At 35.1% G+C, this 15,655-nt stretch overlaps 1 pseudogene across 1 annotated transcript; it reads right to left on the reverse strand.

The window, feature by feature from the left end:
- Positions 1 to 1,542: 1,542 nt before the first annotated feature.
- LOC144376852 (tripartite motif-containing protein 64C-like) lies at positions 1,543 to 7,445 on the reverse strand (annotated as a pseudogene). The gene is made up of 6 exons (XR_013437223.1): positions 6,852 to 7,445; positions 6,008 to 6,103; positions 5,127 to 5,357; positions 4,308 to 4,330; positions 3,310 to 3,407; positions 1,543 to 2,270 (listed from the first exon to the last, which is right to left on the reverse strand). The product of XR_013437223.1 is annotated as a tripartite motif-containing protein 64C-like (transcript).
- Between the last annotated feature and the right edge of the window lie 8,210 nt (positions 7,446 to 15,655).

Raw genomic sequence — 15,655 nt, forward strand, 5'->3', positions numbered from 1 at the left:
AGGATGGTTCAATATACGGAAATCAATAAATGTTATTCACCACATCAATAGACTTAAAGATAAGAACCATATGATCATCTCGATAGATGCAGAAAAAGCATTCAACAAAGTACAGCATCCCTTTATGTTCAAAACATTAGAAAAACTAGGGATAACAGGAACTTACCTTGACATTGTAAAAAGCTATCTATGCTAAGCCTCAGGCTAGCATCATTCTGAACGGAGAAAAGTTGAAGGCATTCCCTCTAAAATCTGAAACAAGACAGGGATGCCCTCTATCACCACTTCTATTCAATATAGTTCTCGAAACACTGGCCAGAGTAATTAGACCGACGAAAGAAATTAAAGGCATAAAAATAGGAAAAGAAGAAATTAAATTATCACTATTTGCGGAAGACATGATTCTATACCTAGAAGACCCAAAAAGGTCTACAAAGAAACTACTAGAACTAATAAATTAATTCAATAAAGTGGCAGGATATAAAATCAACACGCATAAATCAAAGGCATTTCTGTATATCAGCCACAAAACTTCTGAAACGGAAATGAGGAAAAACACTCCATTCACAATATCCTAAAAAAAAATTAGTTTCTTTTTTAAAATTAATTCCTTCCTAACTTTAGCACTTCAGAAGGTGTTATGAATATTAAATGAGCCAGAAATAATGCATTACCTAAAATATAGTAAGTGCCCTACAAATTTTTAGCTGTCATTAAGACAGCAAAATCCTAAAAGATCTTTAAACTATTTATTTACAGATACAAAATTTGTTATAAATTTCATAATCAGTTTATGACAGAGAACTGGAGTAACAGTTCTTATTTGATTCTAGCAACTGAGACCCTGTGAGGTATTCATAAAATGGAATCATCCTTTAATGATTATGAATCTGAATATCCCTATAATAAGAAACTCTGGTGCCTTTAGCTCTGTTGTCAGTGTGGCTGGTCTGCTCACTTACACCTTAAGTTATAACTTAAGTTGGGAGTTCATAACCCACTTGAATCAAACTGTGAAAGATGATGTATTAAGAACTGTGTAATGTTTTGAACGACCAACAATAAAAAAATAAATAAATAAAAATGTATATTAAACTCATAGGTTGCATTGTTGATGATCCTTGAAAGTTTTATACTAAGTGAGAAAAGATACAAAAGCAACACATATCCATTTTCATGAACTTTCTGAAATACACAAATCCATAAAAACCTTAACAGTTCAGAGAATTCCAGGTAGTGCGAAGTGGGAATGAGTGGGAAGTTAATGTTAATAGGTATTGAATTTCTTTGAAGGGACTGAAAAATAACCTCAAATCATTTAATGGTGGTTTCACAACACTTTATTAAAATAAAATTTAATGAACAAATTTATAAATTCAATGTGGTTATCACAATTTATGGCCATAAAATGATTATACTTCCTTAAGTTAAAACAGACCCCCAGACATCATGTGTAGGCATGTAACATAACATGGAAAACTCCCAAGAACACAGTTTCTTCAGACTTGGGCATTCACCAACAAATTATCATAGTTTTTTGAATTTTCTCAGTTTTTTCTTTCATTTTTACAAATTTCTTTCTTTATTTATTTTTTCCTCATTACTGTGGATGAACACAGACTCACACAAGTTAGGAAAGTGCTCTACTACTGACCTTCAACTGTCCTTTGACCCCCATTTTTATCTCTATTTTAAATTTCCATTCTGTCCTCAAAACTTGTGGTTCTCCTGCCACAGCTTCCTGTGTAGCAAAGATTAAGGGCATGTGAAACCAGGCCTAAAAAAATCTCAATTTTATGGAGAACCAAAGACAAAAAAAGGAGTTAGAGGGGATGTGAAGGAGGAAGAAAAGAAACTGTAAATGAGGGAACCTCGGCAAATATCATAGAAGCTCAGAGTTTCATTTTCATAATCAAGAAATACTTCAACTCGACCTGCAGGCCTTTGAAAATAATGAATTAAAGATGGGGAGTTGGTGGAGAGAATACAGTGATTGTTCTTCTTTGAGGAAAATAAGACAAAACCTTTCTTAAATTCAAAACTGTCACTTGTAAAATCTTTACAAACACCTATAATCCAGTTGGAGGTGTTCCCCACATCCACCTCCCAGTAGTGTTTACCAGAGTTAAAAGCCTCAACACCCCATATAACATAACTCTCCAGTGTCTGGGGATTTTCAGTTGCACCATCACCTCCAAATATCCTATTTCTAATTTCATCAGGAAGACTCATATAGCGATTGGCCCATCCTTGAATAAGTCTATTGTGTACTGCAAAAAAAAAAAAAATCAGATCAGTAAATGGTGTCTGCATGCCTTGGGCAAAGATTATCTACCTAATCAATCTCTTTTTTGACTCCTCCTTAAAGAAACTCTAGAGAATAGAGAGATTTCAAACTCAATCATGTATGAATAATGGTTCCTATGCCCTCATTAGCACCCAGAAATCTTTAAATTATTTTGGCAATCAAAAGAAAACTGAAGGTATTCTCTGCTGAATGAAGGGTGATTTAATATCTACCTTTGGATGGTTTGTTTCAGAAAAAAACCCAAAGGTCCTTTTTTCTTTAATTGAAATCTCTTCTTGAGTTGTTTTTAATACCATTAATAAGTAGACATCACTTTGCTATGATTGTGCCCGCTTCATTATCACACATCAAATAATTTGAGGGAAAGCAACCATCTGTACCCTTTACTGAAAAGAATCTCTGAATTACATTATCTACTGAGAACATACATTCAATGAAAGTTGGATTTCAGCCTTCTGATATCTAGACTCTTCTCTAGTTGGGCAAAAACATGTCTGGGTCATGTTCAAAGATCACTTACCTTTCAGTTGTTTTGATTTCCATCTGATGGTATTAAAATTGTTCCATTTATGAGAAATTTAGTCATTTTTTTGGTTTATTAAAAACTTATATTTTATAAATAGTAATTATTATTTGCTCATTGCACATCATAAATACACTTGAATATATAATAGATTGAAAACCACAAATATCATGTTTAAATCTTCAAAATTAAAATAAACTGAAATAACAATATATTTATGCCTACTCTGAGAAGTAAGCATTGTATTTCTTAATAGCCACAAAACACCAATAATGTTCCTTCTCTTGTACTGTCTATATCATAATTAAAATATATATCTGAACTACAAGTTAACCAATGTGGTCTAGATCATTGTATTATGACCAGACAGGAAAAGAAGATATGAATGTTTCATTTCAAAAAATTAAAAATGGAAAGCATCTTTTTTGAGGAACCTACTAAAATAATTGAACCTGAATGCCACAGGGCCCATTCCTACCTCGGAACTTGTTTAGCATATCCAACATTCCAGTGATGTGTAATGAAGAGAGCTCTGGGTTCACTGGCTGGAGCTTCTGCATCTCCAGCAACTCGATTCTGTAAAGAATGACATCAGTTACACTTTCAAACCAAAGATCAAACACAAAATCATTACAAAATTACCACTTTTAATCCAAGATATTGTAGAAATTGCCCATGTTGGTGAATTAGGTATACATTTTATTCAACACTTTTGGGATTGTATAATACTTTTTTTTCTAAATCAGATGCACTAATATCCAGTCTTTATTCTTCTCAAACATTATCAAACTTAAAAAAAATTGTCATCCCCTCCCTGTACTTCTGAATCAACCTTGGGAAATGCAAAGATCCTGGATATCATACAGAAAGCAGATTGTTCAACTTTTGGGACTTTTGGTCCGCAGAGGTCACCAATGATACAGTCATTGGTTTATAAATGGGAAAGTTCCTTGAGCCAGAAACTTTCATCTTCTCTGCCCATGGAGGGAATCTAGTACAGCCTGGTAGCACTGATCCTGAGGTTTCTTAGGCAGGCCTTCCCCTCTGAAAAAGGATTTTGTCATGATGAAACAGGATCTGGTCATTGTTACTCATGATAATGAAGCTCCCTTTCTTTTCCTATCCTAGGGAGAATTATTCTTTCCTATCTTGTTTATATTCTACCTCACTAGAATTGGATTCTTTTGTGTGATACCTTATGAAAATCTCCTTAGTCAGGTTTATTGGGACTGGGCTGGAGTCCATAGAAGGAATGGGTGCAGCAAAGCCCAGAACACCAAATCATTCTTAGGTATAGTTGAATTCATCCACAAAAGGACATTTTTGAGACCAAGGAACATATTACCTCAGAGCTTCTTTTCAAACAAAATATTAAATATCTATGGACAAAGATGTTAATAACTGAAAACAAAAATCTCTCTTCTTCAAGATAAAAACAAGTTTTTTATAAACCAGAGATTACTACATAAAACTCACCTTTCAAATATGTCCCCTAAGTCCTAAAAGGAATAAAGAAAGAGATAATATTAATAAAGTGAACACTCTTTTTCTGCATTCTGTCTTGTACTTTGTTGTCTCTCTCTCTCTCTCTCTCTCTCTCTCTCTCTCTCTCTCTCTCTCTCTCTCTGTGTGTGTGTGTGTGTGTGTATGTGTGTGTATGAGTGTTTATGCGTGTGTGTAACATTTTTTTTCTCTGAGTAATCACGTTAGACTATGTTAATACCAAAGCCAAAATTAAATGTGAAAGACAGCCTTGGTGTGCACTGAGAAGGATGGAGCTTACAAAGGATCTGTGCACTGATGCAACAGGACATAGTTTCCAGTGTCACTTGACTCCTGTCTTAGTTCCCAAAACATATTTGACCATCTCTGAAAATTAAAACTAAACAGGGACCTATTTGAAAAATAGCGCATTGTAAGTGATAAACAAACTCTGTACATCTTGTCTAAGAGAGGGGCAAAGCCTCAGCTGCTTTTGGGCAGGAGAATAGAGTGTGATAATTGAGTTGGGAAACATAAACTGAATATTTCCTCAACAAAATTAACTTTCCTATGATCACTGAGTTTGGGATAATTTGCTGTGGGTATCATAGTCTTAATGATACAAGAATTTTGTCTTGTTTACCTTCTAAATGACTTACACTCTCTCAAGATTAACAGAATATACAGAGACAAGTGATTGGACAATGATAGGTATAAAGGATCTCCTGTCACTCAGCTCAGCACAGTGGGGTCTGCAGACAACATTGCCCAGACAAGAATTCCTCTCTCTCAGGAAAAACCCTCCTTGGTCACCTGGAGCAACTCCATGTCAGATTTGTGGAACAACTCCGTCAGCTCTCTGTACATTTCCTTCAGCTTTTCCCTGTGTTGGGCCATTCTGATTCCACTGTCTCTGAGTTGCTATAAAATTTCCTGTGCTTCTCTTTCTAGTGTCTCCAGTTGAAATCTCTCCTCTTCAAGGAGAAACTGATGCATCATTTGATATTGAACTTTGATCATGTTCCTCCTTAAAACTACATAGTCCTGCAGATATATTCATTAAAAAAGATTACATTCAAAAGAAAATGTAAAACTTCAAATATTATTGTCTTAACATCAAGCAAGTACTTCATATATTTTCCACCTGATACCTGCAAACTGTCTTAAATATTTACTAGTACTGTCTACTGGACTTTCTGCTTCTTGTCTCTCTCCTAATTAAATCAAGATCTCTGCAGGATCCCAGCCTATCTCCCTATGATGCCACTTCAGTGTTCTTAATGAATTATTTCTTCTTTACCTCAATCTTCTCTTTTATTTTTGTTCATTTGTCTGATTCTTCCACATATTTTAAAATATTTATATACACACAGTTTTGTGAATTTAAAAAATATTCCACTTTGCCAATAGCTGAAAATCTATTTCTCTTCCGACTCTAAAACTAAGACTGTCTTATTCTCAGTGTCTGGGAAGATTTATCCAAATCTCCAAAGTTGTACAAGAAAAAACAGTCAGACCTCATTCACCCTATATGCTAATATTCTTAACACTAGCTTGTGTTGTCCACTACATTTTTAATATTACTAGATGTCAATGCCTTGTCTGAGAGGAAAACACTATCCTTCAATATTAGCTCCAACTCAGCTGATAGCATCGTTTTAATGTGCATAAAAATAAAACCTTTTCAAACTTACCACAAAGGACTCAGATTTTGAAATTTCTTTATTTAGATTATCTTGCATCTCCTGAGACTTTTGCCATAAAGGATCCATTTTCTTTACAATTTTCTCCTGCAAAATTACCATAGGCTTTAGTGATTGGGAAGACAGTCTTGTAGGCTTCATCTTTTGTGAGCTAGAATAAAGCAGTGTTTGCTAGAACAGTAATCTTGAGTTTTAAAGAGTCAATTTTTACAAAATAGTACAAATTAATTTTACTATTGGGTAAAGTAGAAGAGAAAAATAAGATTTTTAAAGGAGTCCATAAATAATACAATCTATTTTCCAAGAAAGCAGTTTTTATATAGTGTCACTATAAAAGGGTTTAGGCCTCAGTTACAGAAGTTCATGTTCCTAGTGCTAGCCATCTGCTGTACTGATGCTCAATTTTACCCATTTGGACGATATATTTACTTTTTAATTTGTTTTTTGGTACTGGATACTGAAAAAAATTTTCACACATAGTACTCAATAATTTACCTCTGCACTATATCCCAGCCCTTTAAAAAAAGAAAAGAAGGAGAGTGTCTTGCTAAGCTGCCCAAGTTGGCCGCAAACTTAGCATCCTCCTGCCTACATTTGCTGAAGAGCTAGAATTATTGGCATAGCCACCATGTCCTGTTTTTTAAAAAATATTTCTGGAGGAAATTCCCTTCATTAGCATTTAACTTACTTATGATTTTAGTGTCAAATTGATCAGCATTTATACAGCACATTTTCACAGAAACATCACCACCTCTACCATCTGCATGCTTATCTGCCTCATTATCATGAGTCTTCATTCTTCTCTTTGATCTGGACCCTACAGGTTCTAGGTTACATCACTCACCCTGTTCTCCTCTGCCATGCAGGCAACTGGGCTGTAGCTATGAAACGTATGTTCAGGTGATTCAGAGCAGGGTGCAGAGAGCAGGATCTTGTCCACCTCACAGAAGAGCCCCTTAGTCTCCCCATTTCTCCTGCAGAGCTGCTCCCCAGAGCTGCTGACAGAGCGAGGTCTGGCCTGTCTGGCGTGAGAGGCCAGCTTCTTGAGGGCAGTGTTGGTCCTGGAGTCTGTCTTCTCTGCTATTTTTCTGCACTCAGGGCAGCACCTGGGTGTTTGGGCTTCCTCCCAGCAGAAGTAGAGGCAGGGTCGGCAAAAGGTGTGTCCACAGTCTATAGTAATGGGTTCTAAGAAGTAATTCATGCAAATGGTGCATGTGAGTGCACTCTGGAAGTCTTGCAAGGCATGAGAATCCATGTTTCTGAAACCAAAAATATAGAAAGTGAAGCGACAGGAAAGTGGAAGACAAGAGAGTGTTATCCTTCTATCTTGAAGAAAACATTACAATTATAAAAGGGCTTTGGTCACTGCTTTTTCAGTAGAGTCATGCATAATCTTTCGATTAACTTCCTGCAATACAAACCTAGATATAAAAACTATAGACAGGTTGAGTATCTTCTATGACACAAATGACAAAATGAGATGAGCATGATATAGATTTAAAAAAAAACAACTTTCTCATTAATTTGGGCAAGTTTAATACTGGGACAAATAAAGTTTAGGATGATTTCAGACTTACTTACATTACGTGTTTGCTCTGGATACCCATGTAAAATCTCTCTCTCTTTCTCTCTCTCTCTCTCTCTCTCTCTCTCTCTCTCTCTCTCTCTCTCACTCTCTCTCTCTCTCTCTCCCTCTCTGATTCAATGACTATAGTAAATGTAAAGACAGTCTTTATGACATATGTCTATGCTTTCCACCTCTCAACCCATAGATGTACTTTTCTAAAGACAATTAAAAGTAAGTTTAATTCATTTGAAGATTGTTTGACTTAATCACTGTTGGCTTCAACTTACAACACCCGAAACTACAAACAGGTAAATTTATGCTTCAAACCATAACTAACCAATATATTTCAAAAAAGAAAATGAAAGTGGGAAGTATCAATGCACCTCTTAACCAGCTATTTTGGAGGCTGAGGCAGGAGGATTAAAAGTGTGAGGCCAAATTCAGCAATTTATTGGCATACTGTCTCAAAATACAAAATAAAGGGTTGCAAATGTAAGTCAATTGTAGAGAAATCCTGTCTTCAATCCTTATTACCAATAAGAAATGAATTAAGTTTTAAATTGAAAATTAGAATATAAATTTTGGGGATGTAATCAGTGGGAGAACACTTGCCCAGCATTTGTAATGTCCTGAGTTTTAGCCCAAGGACTGAATAGGAAATTAAAAAGAAAATTTCTATTACTTCTCATTAAAGAAAATAATATTTCTCAGAATCAGTTCTGAACATCAGAGTACCTTCATATTTTCAGAAGATGGATGCACATTCTACAGTAATAATCAGCAATAATTCATCCATTGTTATTTAAATAAAATCAACAGGAAACCCCAGTGCAGTGGCACATGCCAACTATTCCAGCTGTTGGGGAGACTGAGGCAAAGGGACACTAAGTCCAAGGCCAGCCTTGGCACCTTAGTGAGGCCACTGAAAAATGATTTGTAACACAGTGGTAGATTAGCCCTGAGTTCAATCCCCAATACAAAAAAAAAAAAAATGGTGACAGTGAGAGAGAGAGAGCATTAATTAACAATGGTAACCATGGTGCTTTCCTCTCCAGAGACTACCCTTCAGTTTAGAGATGCATTGATGATCAATTCATCTTAATTTATAGTTTTTTTATCGAGTGATCAAACTTCCCACTTGAAAAACTCTACAAGTTTGTTGCATCCACTGGGGTACTTGTCAAATCTAGATTGCAAACTGAAGGTTTTAAAGGGACAGCAAATAAAACTTTCACATCAAGAGTTTTACAACCAAATCTATACCTTAAAATTCTAAGCCAACCATGGTGGCACACGCCTTTAATCGCAGCGGCTCTGGAGCCTGAGGCCAGAGGATGGAGTGTTCAAAGCCTGCCTCAGCAAAATCTAGGAACAAAGCAACTCAATAGGACCCTGTCTCTAAAAAAAATACAAAATATGGCAGGTGACATGGCACAATGGATGAGTGCCTCTGAATGCAATGTTTTGTACTCACTAAAAAAAAAAAATAGATGTGCATAATACTATTACATGCGTAATATATGTTGAACATTTTGAGCATTTTATGGGTTCTAAATTTGATAAAACTGCAAAAATATTTCATTTCAGACCTGGAAAATCTAATAAAACACAAGGTAATAGAATAAAAATTATTCAAATAACTTTACATAGACAAATATTTTTAAAAAGGTATGTATATATATATCAGCAAAAACAAAGAAGGTTTTTCACTTGGACAAACCCAATTAAGTTGAAAAGTAAATTCAAACGATTTTTAGGAAAGAAAATAAACTGAAAAGCCTTTCTTCTAAGTATCCAACTCACCAGATTCCACTCTAAGAAAACTCACGTCTGGAAGTGAGGAAAATTTGTCAGTAACACTCAAGTCTTCAAAGCTCAGCAGGTGAAAATTTGAGCTGCTCCTTAGAGAAACCTCAGAGGAAGAACAATTCTCCAGAGAAGTACCCTACTTAAATACCTGAGACTCACCTAAGACCACACCCACTATAGATAACCTCTTCTAAAAGTGCTGGATTACACTATGAGATCACAGTGATTGGCTTTATATAATAGAGTAAACAACTTTGATGAGATTTGGGGTAAGACACAAGAAAGTTCACATGACTTAGGTTTTCCAAAGAGACATTTTAACTCAAACAATCATTTTATTAAATAATACTTTGTTTTACAACAATAACTTCTCAATTAAGAAAACATTGATTTATTTTTCTACTGGTGTTTAAAGTTTGAAATATCTGATTGATTTTGATTTCTTGCTTTTCTGTTACTTCTTTTGTTTTTCATTTTTTGTTTCTCTCTCTCTCTCTCTCTCTCTCTCTCTCTCTCTCTCTCTCTCTCTCTCTCTCTCTCTCTCTTTTGGTACTCCTTACCACTTAACCAACAGTAAAAAACATTGTTTGGCACAGTGGTGCGCCCATTTGACCTCAGCTATAGAAATGTAGTTAAGTGGTAGAGTATCTTCAAAAGTATTAAGGAAATAAGGCTTCTAAATTTGCGGTAAATTTTTTCTACTCAATTAAAGAAATGTTTAGTTAACCAAAAGCAGACCTGTGGCAGAGTTAAATTTAGGACTTTCTTTTGTTATAAACTGGGATGGAGCTTGGCAGTGTGATAGATGTAAACTTTCAAGCTCATCCACTTTGTGTGTCTTTGGCATCTACCAAAGTTCTGTTTTTTATAAAACCCAAGTGTCATAGGTAATTTCATAAAGAGAAAGATCTGCCGTAAATCTGATAGATTGAATTTTTTTAAGTTTCAGATAAGAAAATGATAAGATACACACTCAAACACACACACACTCACACACACACACATAAACACAGCCATATTGTACTAATAATGATGAAATAATAGAAATCAATATGTTAGAGGAATAATGAATGATTCTGCTTCCAATAAAACTTCAGAATTATTCGTCAGTGTTTTTTTTGTTGTTCTCAAGTATTTTTCTTGTTCTCAATTGTTTGATTATATATATATATATATATATATATATATATATATATATATATTTGTTCTTTCATAAAATTGGAAACTGGTTCCAATGGTGCTTTGCCACTGGGTTATATATCCAGCCTGTTAAAGTTATTTATTTTGAGACCAGGTCTTACTACATTGCTTACAATCTCACAAAATTGCTGAGTCTGGCTTCAAACTTGCAATCCTCTGTCTCAGCCTATTGAATTGATAGAATTAAAGGTGTGTAGCACCAAGTCAATCTCTAGTCCTCAGTCTTAAGTAACACCCTGGTTTCAGGTTTTTAGAGAAGGAAAATATTAATGAGAAGCTTAATTAAGTTCTTCTATACTTGATTTTCCCAAGACATAGTTAGGTTACTAGGTAGTCTTGAGCTCTTTATTCTCTCCTAGCTTAATATTTTAAATCTTCTTTTTCTTTTTTTCAAGCTTAATTTTATTCTTAAAAAATTAATTTCTCCATAATTTTAGCACTTCAGAAAGGTGTTATGAATATTAAAAGAGCCAGGATTAATGCATTACCTGGGGCACAGTAAGCACTCTGTAAAGTTTTACCTGTCATTAAGACAGCAAAAAATCCTAAAAGGCTTTAAAATCATTTATTTACAAATACAAAATTTGTTATAAAATGTATAATCAGTTTATAACAAAGAACTAGAGCAGCATTTCTTATTTTTTATGGCAACAAAGACCCCTGGAGATGGTCTTGTGAGGTATTTATGAAATGGGATCATCCTTTTTTGGTTATGAATCTGAATCTCCCCACACTGAGCACATGTGGGGCAGTAAGCCTCTGTTGTCAGTGTGGATGGGCTGCTCACTCACACACTCTCCACAGGGGAAAATGAGAATCAAATAACCCATGGGCAAAGAATTGTAATCTGCTTTTAAAAAGAAGGTACAGTTCTTTGGCTATGAGTGAGGCACTTTTCTCAGGATTGGCAGTTTGTCTTGGTGGAGAATCAATAGACTTGAATGGCAGTTACTTTGGGAGCTGATTTCAAAATACTGAATTAATGCTTAACCTAGTCCCACTTAACCTAGACCCTTCTTTTGTCAACTCTTATGGATGACTGAGCACTAAGCACATAGTCTTTGATTTAAGCTACAATAAAAACATTGTCTACTGGGTGTCAGGGCAGCTGTGCAGTAAATCCTTCTGTTTTTCAATCACTGATTTTTGGCTTGTTATGACATTAACTAGATTCAATTGTCAGGACCAAAAACAAATAAGCAAGTACATACATAAATGCTGTATTAGTTCAAAGAAGTGGTGCATTCCCTCCAATTTCATGATTAAATTAACATCTCCTGCAAATTGATCATTTAATGTGGGCTGCTTTCAGTGTAATTGAAGATTTTTGTTGATTAGTATATATGGAGAATTTAGCCATTGTCCAACATGGTGAGTATATTTAATAATAATACATTGTGTGTTTGGAAAATAGTATAGCAGTGGATGTCAAGTATTTTATTTATTTATTTATTTACTTGCTTACTTACTTATACATCATACACACATACATACCAAGGATAGAACCCAGTGGAACTTAACCACTGATCCAAATCCCCAATTTAAAAAAAAAAAATTAAAACAAGGAGAATTCTTTAGGGCCTCACTGTGTTACTGAGGCTGACTTTGAACTTGTGATTCTCTGGCCTCAGCCTCTTCAACAGCTGTGATTATAGGCCTGCACCACCATGCCTGGAGGATGTTAAGTATTCTTATTACAAAATAGCTATGTGATGAATAGGTTATGCATAGATTAATTAGATAGGTTTGGTGATTTCACAATGTGTCTGTACTTCAAAGTATCATGTTTACACGAGTTTATATGATTTTATTGGTCAAATAAAAATATAAGATCAAATTTAAAAGTTTTGTGAAATAGATTATGTAACTCTGTGCTGCATTTGATTTTTTTTTGAGAGAGAATTTCGTAATATTTATTTTTTTTTAGTTTTTGGTGGACACAACATCTTCATTTTATTTGTATGTGGTTCTGAGGATCAAACCCAGCGGCTCGCGCATGTCCGGCGAGTGCGCTACCACTTGATCCACATCCCCAGCCCTGCATTTGCTTTTTAAAAGAAAATTTTTTTATACTGCCTCACTGTATTGCTCAGGTAGCCTCTAATTCCTGTGAACTATAGGCACACACTATGATACCCACCATATATGGCTCTTAAAATATTAATGTTTAAGCATGACAGCCTCTGCCTATAATTCAGCTACTATGGAAGTTGAGGCAGGAGGAATATACAGTCTAGGCAAGGCCTAAATTACTTAGCCAGGTTCTAAGTAATTTAGGAGACCCTCTCTCAAAACAAAATAGAAATAGTTCTGGGAACATGGATCAGTGGTTAGTACTCCTGGGAAAGAAAATTTTCAGAACCATAAGTAAATAAACAAATACATATATAAATGTTGGATTAGTTCAAAGAAGTATATCACTCCCTCAAATTACATGATTAAGTGTTGATGTCTAATGGAAATTGAGAGTTTAATGTCAGCTGCTTTCACTATAATTGAAGTCTTTTTGTTTGTTAGTATGTATTTTATTCAGTGACTGATAAATTGGAATGCATTCTTTTATTCCTTATTTAGTAACAACATGTTCTAGGCATCAAGGATAGACCACTAAAAAAGCAGACGAATCTATGGAAACGAACTGCTCTTGGGAAACAGCAAATATCTATTTCTAGAGCAAGGCATTAAATAGATAGGGTAAGGAATAATCACTTACCTTCAATAAGGTTGAGTATTATGAAGGAAAATACTCTTACTGTGATCATAAATGCTGAAGAGTTTACCCCTATTAGTATAAGAAAAAAAATCTGACTTTAGAGACAAAACATGATTAGGGTGTGGTGGGCAGGGATAATCAAGTGGGAGAAAGTGTACGTTTAAATGACTGAACTGAACCATTGAGTGGGGAGTGAGCTGACACAAGAGTGGAATAAATGAAGAATATAAAGTTAGACACAGCCAGAAAATTCAGAACCATGGAGGTCCCTGCAAGTCTTAATTTTGAATACATTTCCCTATTGAATATGGAATTTTGAATACATTCCCTATGCCCATTGTTTCATGTATATGGAAATGACTTGTTTATATACACAACTTAGAAAACAATACAATCTATTTAGAGACTGAGGTCCTTCAATATTTAAAGAGTTAATTTAAAGCAATGGCTTAATTAAAAAATTATCAAAAATTTCCAAACACATGAAAAGATGTTCCATCTGATGCATGAAAGGACTCGAAATTTTCAAAGACAGAACAGAGCAGAGCAGGTAGGACAGTGTGAAGGATGAGTTCCGGAGTCGAAGTGCATGCAGAGCACTGGCAGAACTGGCGCCCTTTTGCTGCCCCAGGATTTGATATCCTGCATCCAAACAGCTTCTATGATGCCACTGTGGCTCGGCGAGCCTATCCGAGCCCGCGCGCTGTACACTTCAGGTGGGAGAACCCAGGAGAGCTCGCTGCAGGAAAGCAGTGCTGCTGGATTGCGCTTCTTGGTTAGAGCTGCAGAAGGAAATTTATTAAGGAGCAGCCCTAAATTGGGACCCAGTTCTGTGTGAAAATATGCAAATTATGGTCCATTGTTGGCTTCTGCCATCCACCCACCCGCAACTTCTAAACAATCTTGATTTCAGGGTCTCTGAATCTAAGATTCACCAGAAACAAACAAACAAACAAACAAATAACATCAGGGTTTGAGAGAACATTGCCAGGTAACAAGTCCAATATTTTCCTCATTTGCGTGTTGGCAGTAGATACCAGTGAAGAGTGTACCCATTTGATTTTAGATGGAAGTGTACCCAGGTGGTTTTAGTTGGAAGACTAAAAGATCAGTGAAGAGTTCAAAGGAAAGTGAAACAAACCTGAACATTTCTTCTCTCTCTGATCAGTTTTCAGATCCACCTTGGAAGGAACTTGGGTACATTTTCTCAGATAAGTTGGTCCTTATTTCTCTAGGCAGAATTAAAAGTCAGCTTTCCAAGTTTTTTTAAATTGTACAAGAACCATCATTGTTTTCTCACAAACAATGCAAACACATATTTAGATTTTCCTTTGCAATTACACAAGAACCAGAAACTAATTCATCATGATTTATTTAAATATTGAAAAACAGAATAATAAAATTGAATCCTTTTATTCTCAACACCTTTACAACAACTTTATAAATACTTTGGGAAAATACATAGTAGGTTCTTTTTTATTTTCTACTTGTTTTTTTTTCTCCTAACTCAGGGATACTTTTCTACTGAACTACATCCCAGCCCTTTATTATTTTAAAATTCAATTATTTTATTTATTGGTACTGGGAATTGAACACAGGGGTGCTTTAAAACTGAGCTACATCCCCATCCTTATGTGCGTGTAATATATATATATATATATATATATATATAATATATATTATATAAAATATATTCTTATTTTTAAATTCTCAGACGGAATTTAGCTAAATGTCTTTGATCCTCACTAACTTACAGAGGCTGGCCTCAAATTTGTGGTTCTCCTGTCTTGGACTTCTGAGTTCCTGGGATTACAGGAATGTGCCACAACTCTTGCTCAGATCTTCTTAATAAATACAGATTTTCATATTTTACAGAGGAATGGATGCTGTTAGAAAATTTGATTTAGAATTGGAAATAAAGTCTTTGCTTTTGACAATTATGGACCCCTAGTACAGCTGTGCTTTTCAAATCCAAGATCACTTCTAGAAAACTTACCAGATCGTAAATTGTATATGTACATATGTGTATGCTGGAGGACTAAAAGATCAGGTACAAATTCTCATTCCTTCTAAAACCCTTGCATTCCCACAGCTGAATCTTGGTGAGAAGTATGCCAGGAGGGGAGGCACCCAGGTTTAAAGATCAACCTTGGTAGAGTGGCAATATGGTTTTATTCTTTTTAAAACACTATTTCTAAAAATGAGTAAATAAACAAACGTTCTCACATTTTTTCCATTGTTCTTTTCTTTTTGTAATAATGAGCAAATAACAGGTGTCACAGTATTGCACACCTGTAATTCCACCACTTGGGAGACTAAGGCAGTGGGATCTGGAGTTAAAGGACAGCCT

This window comes from Ictidomys tridecemlineatus, chromosome 4, assembly GCF_052094955.1.
Source record: "Ictidomys tridecemlineatus isolate mIctTri1 chromosome 4, mIctTri1.hap1, whole genome shotgun sequence".
Classification (NCBI taxonomy): Eukaryota; Metazoa; Chordata; class Mammalia; order Rodentia; family Sciuridae; genus Ictidomys; species Ictidomys tridecemlineatus.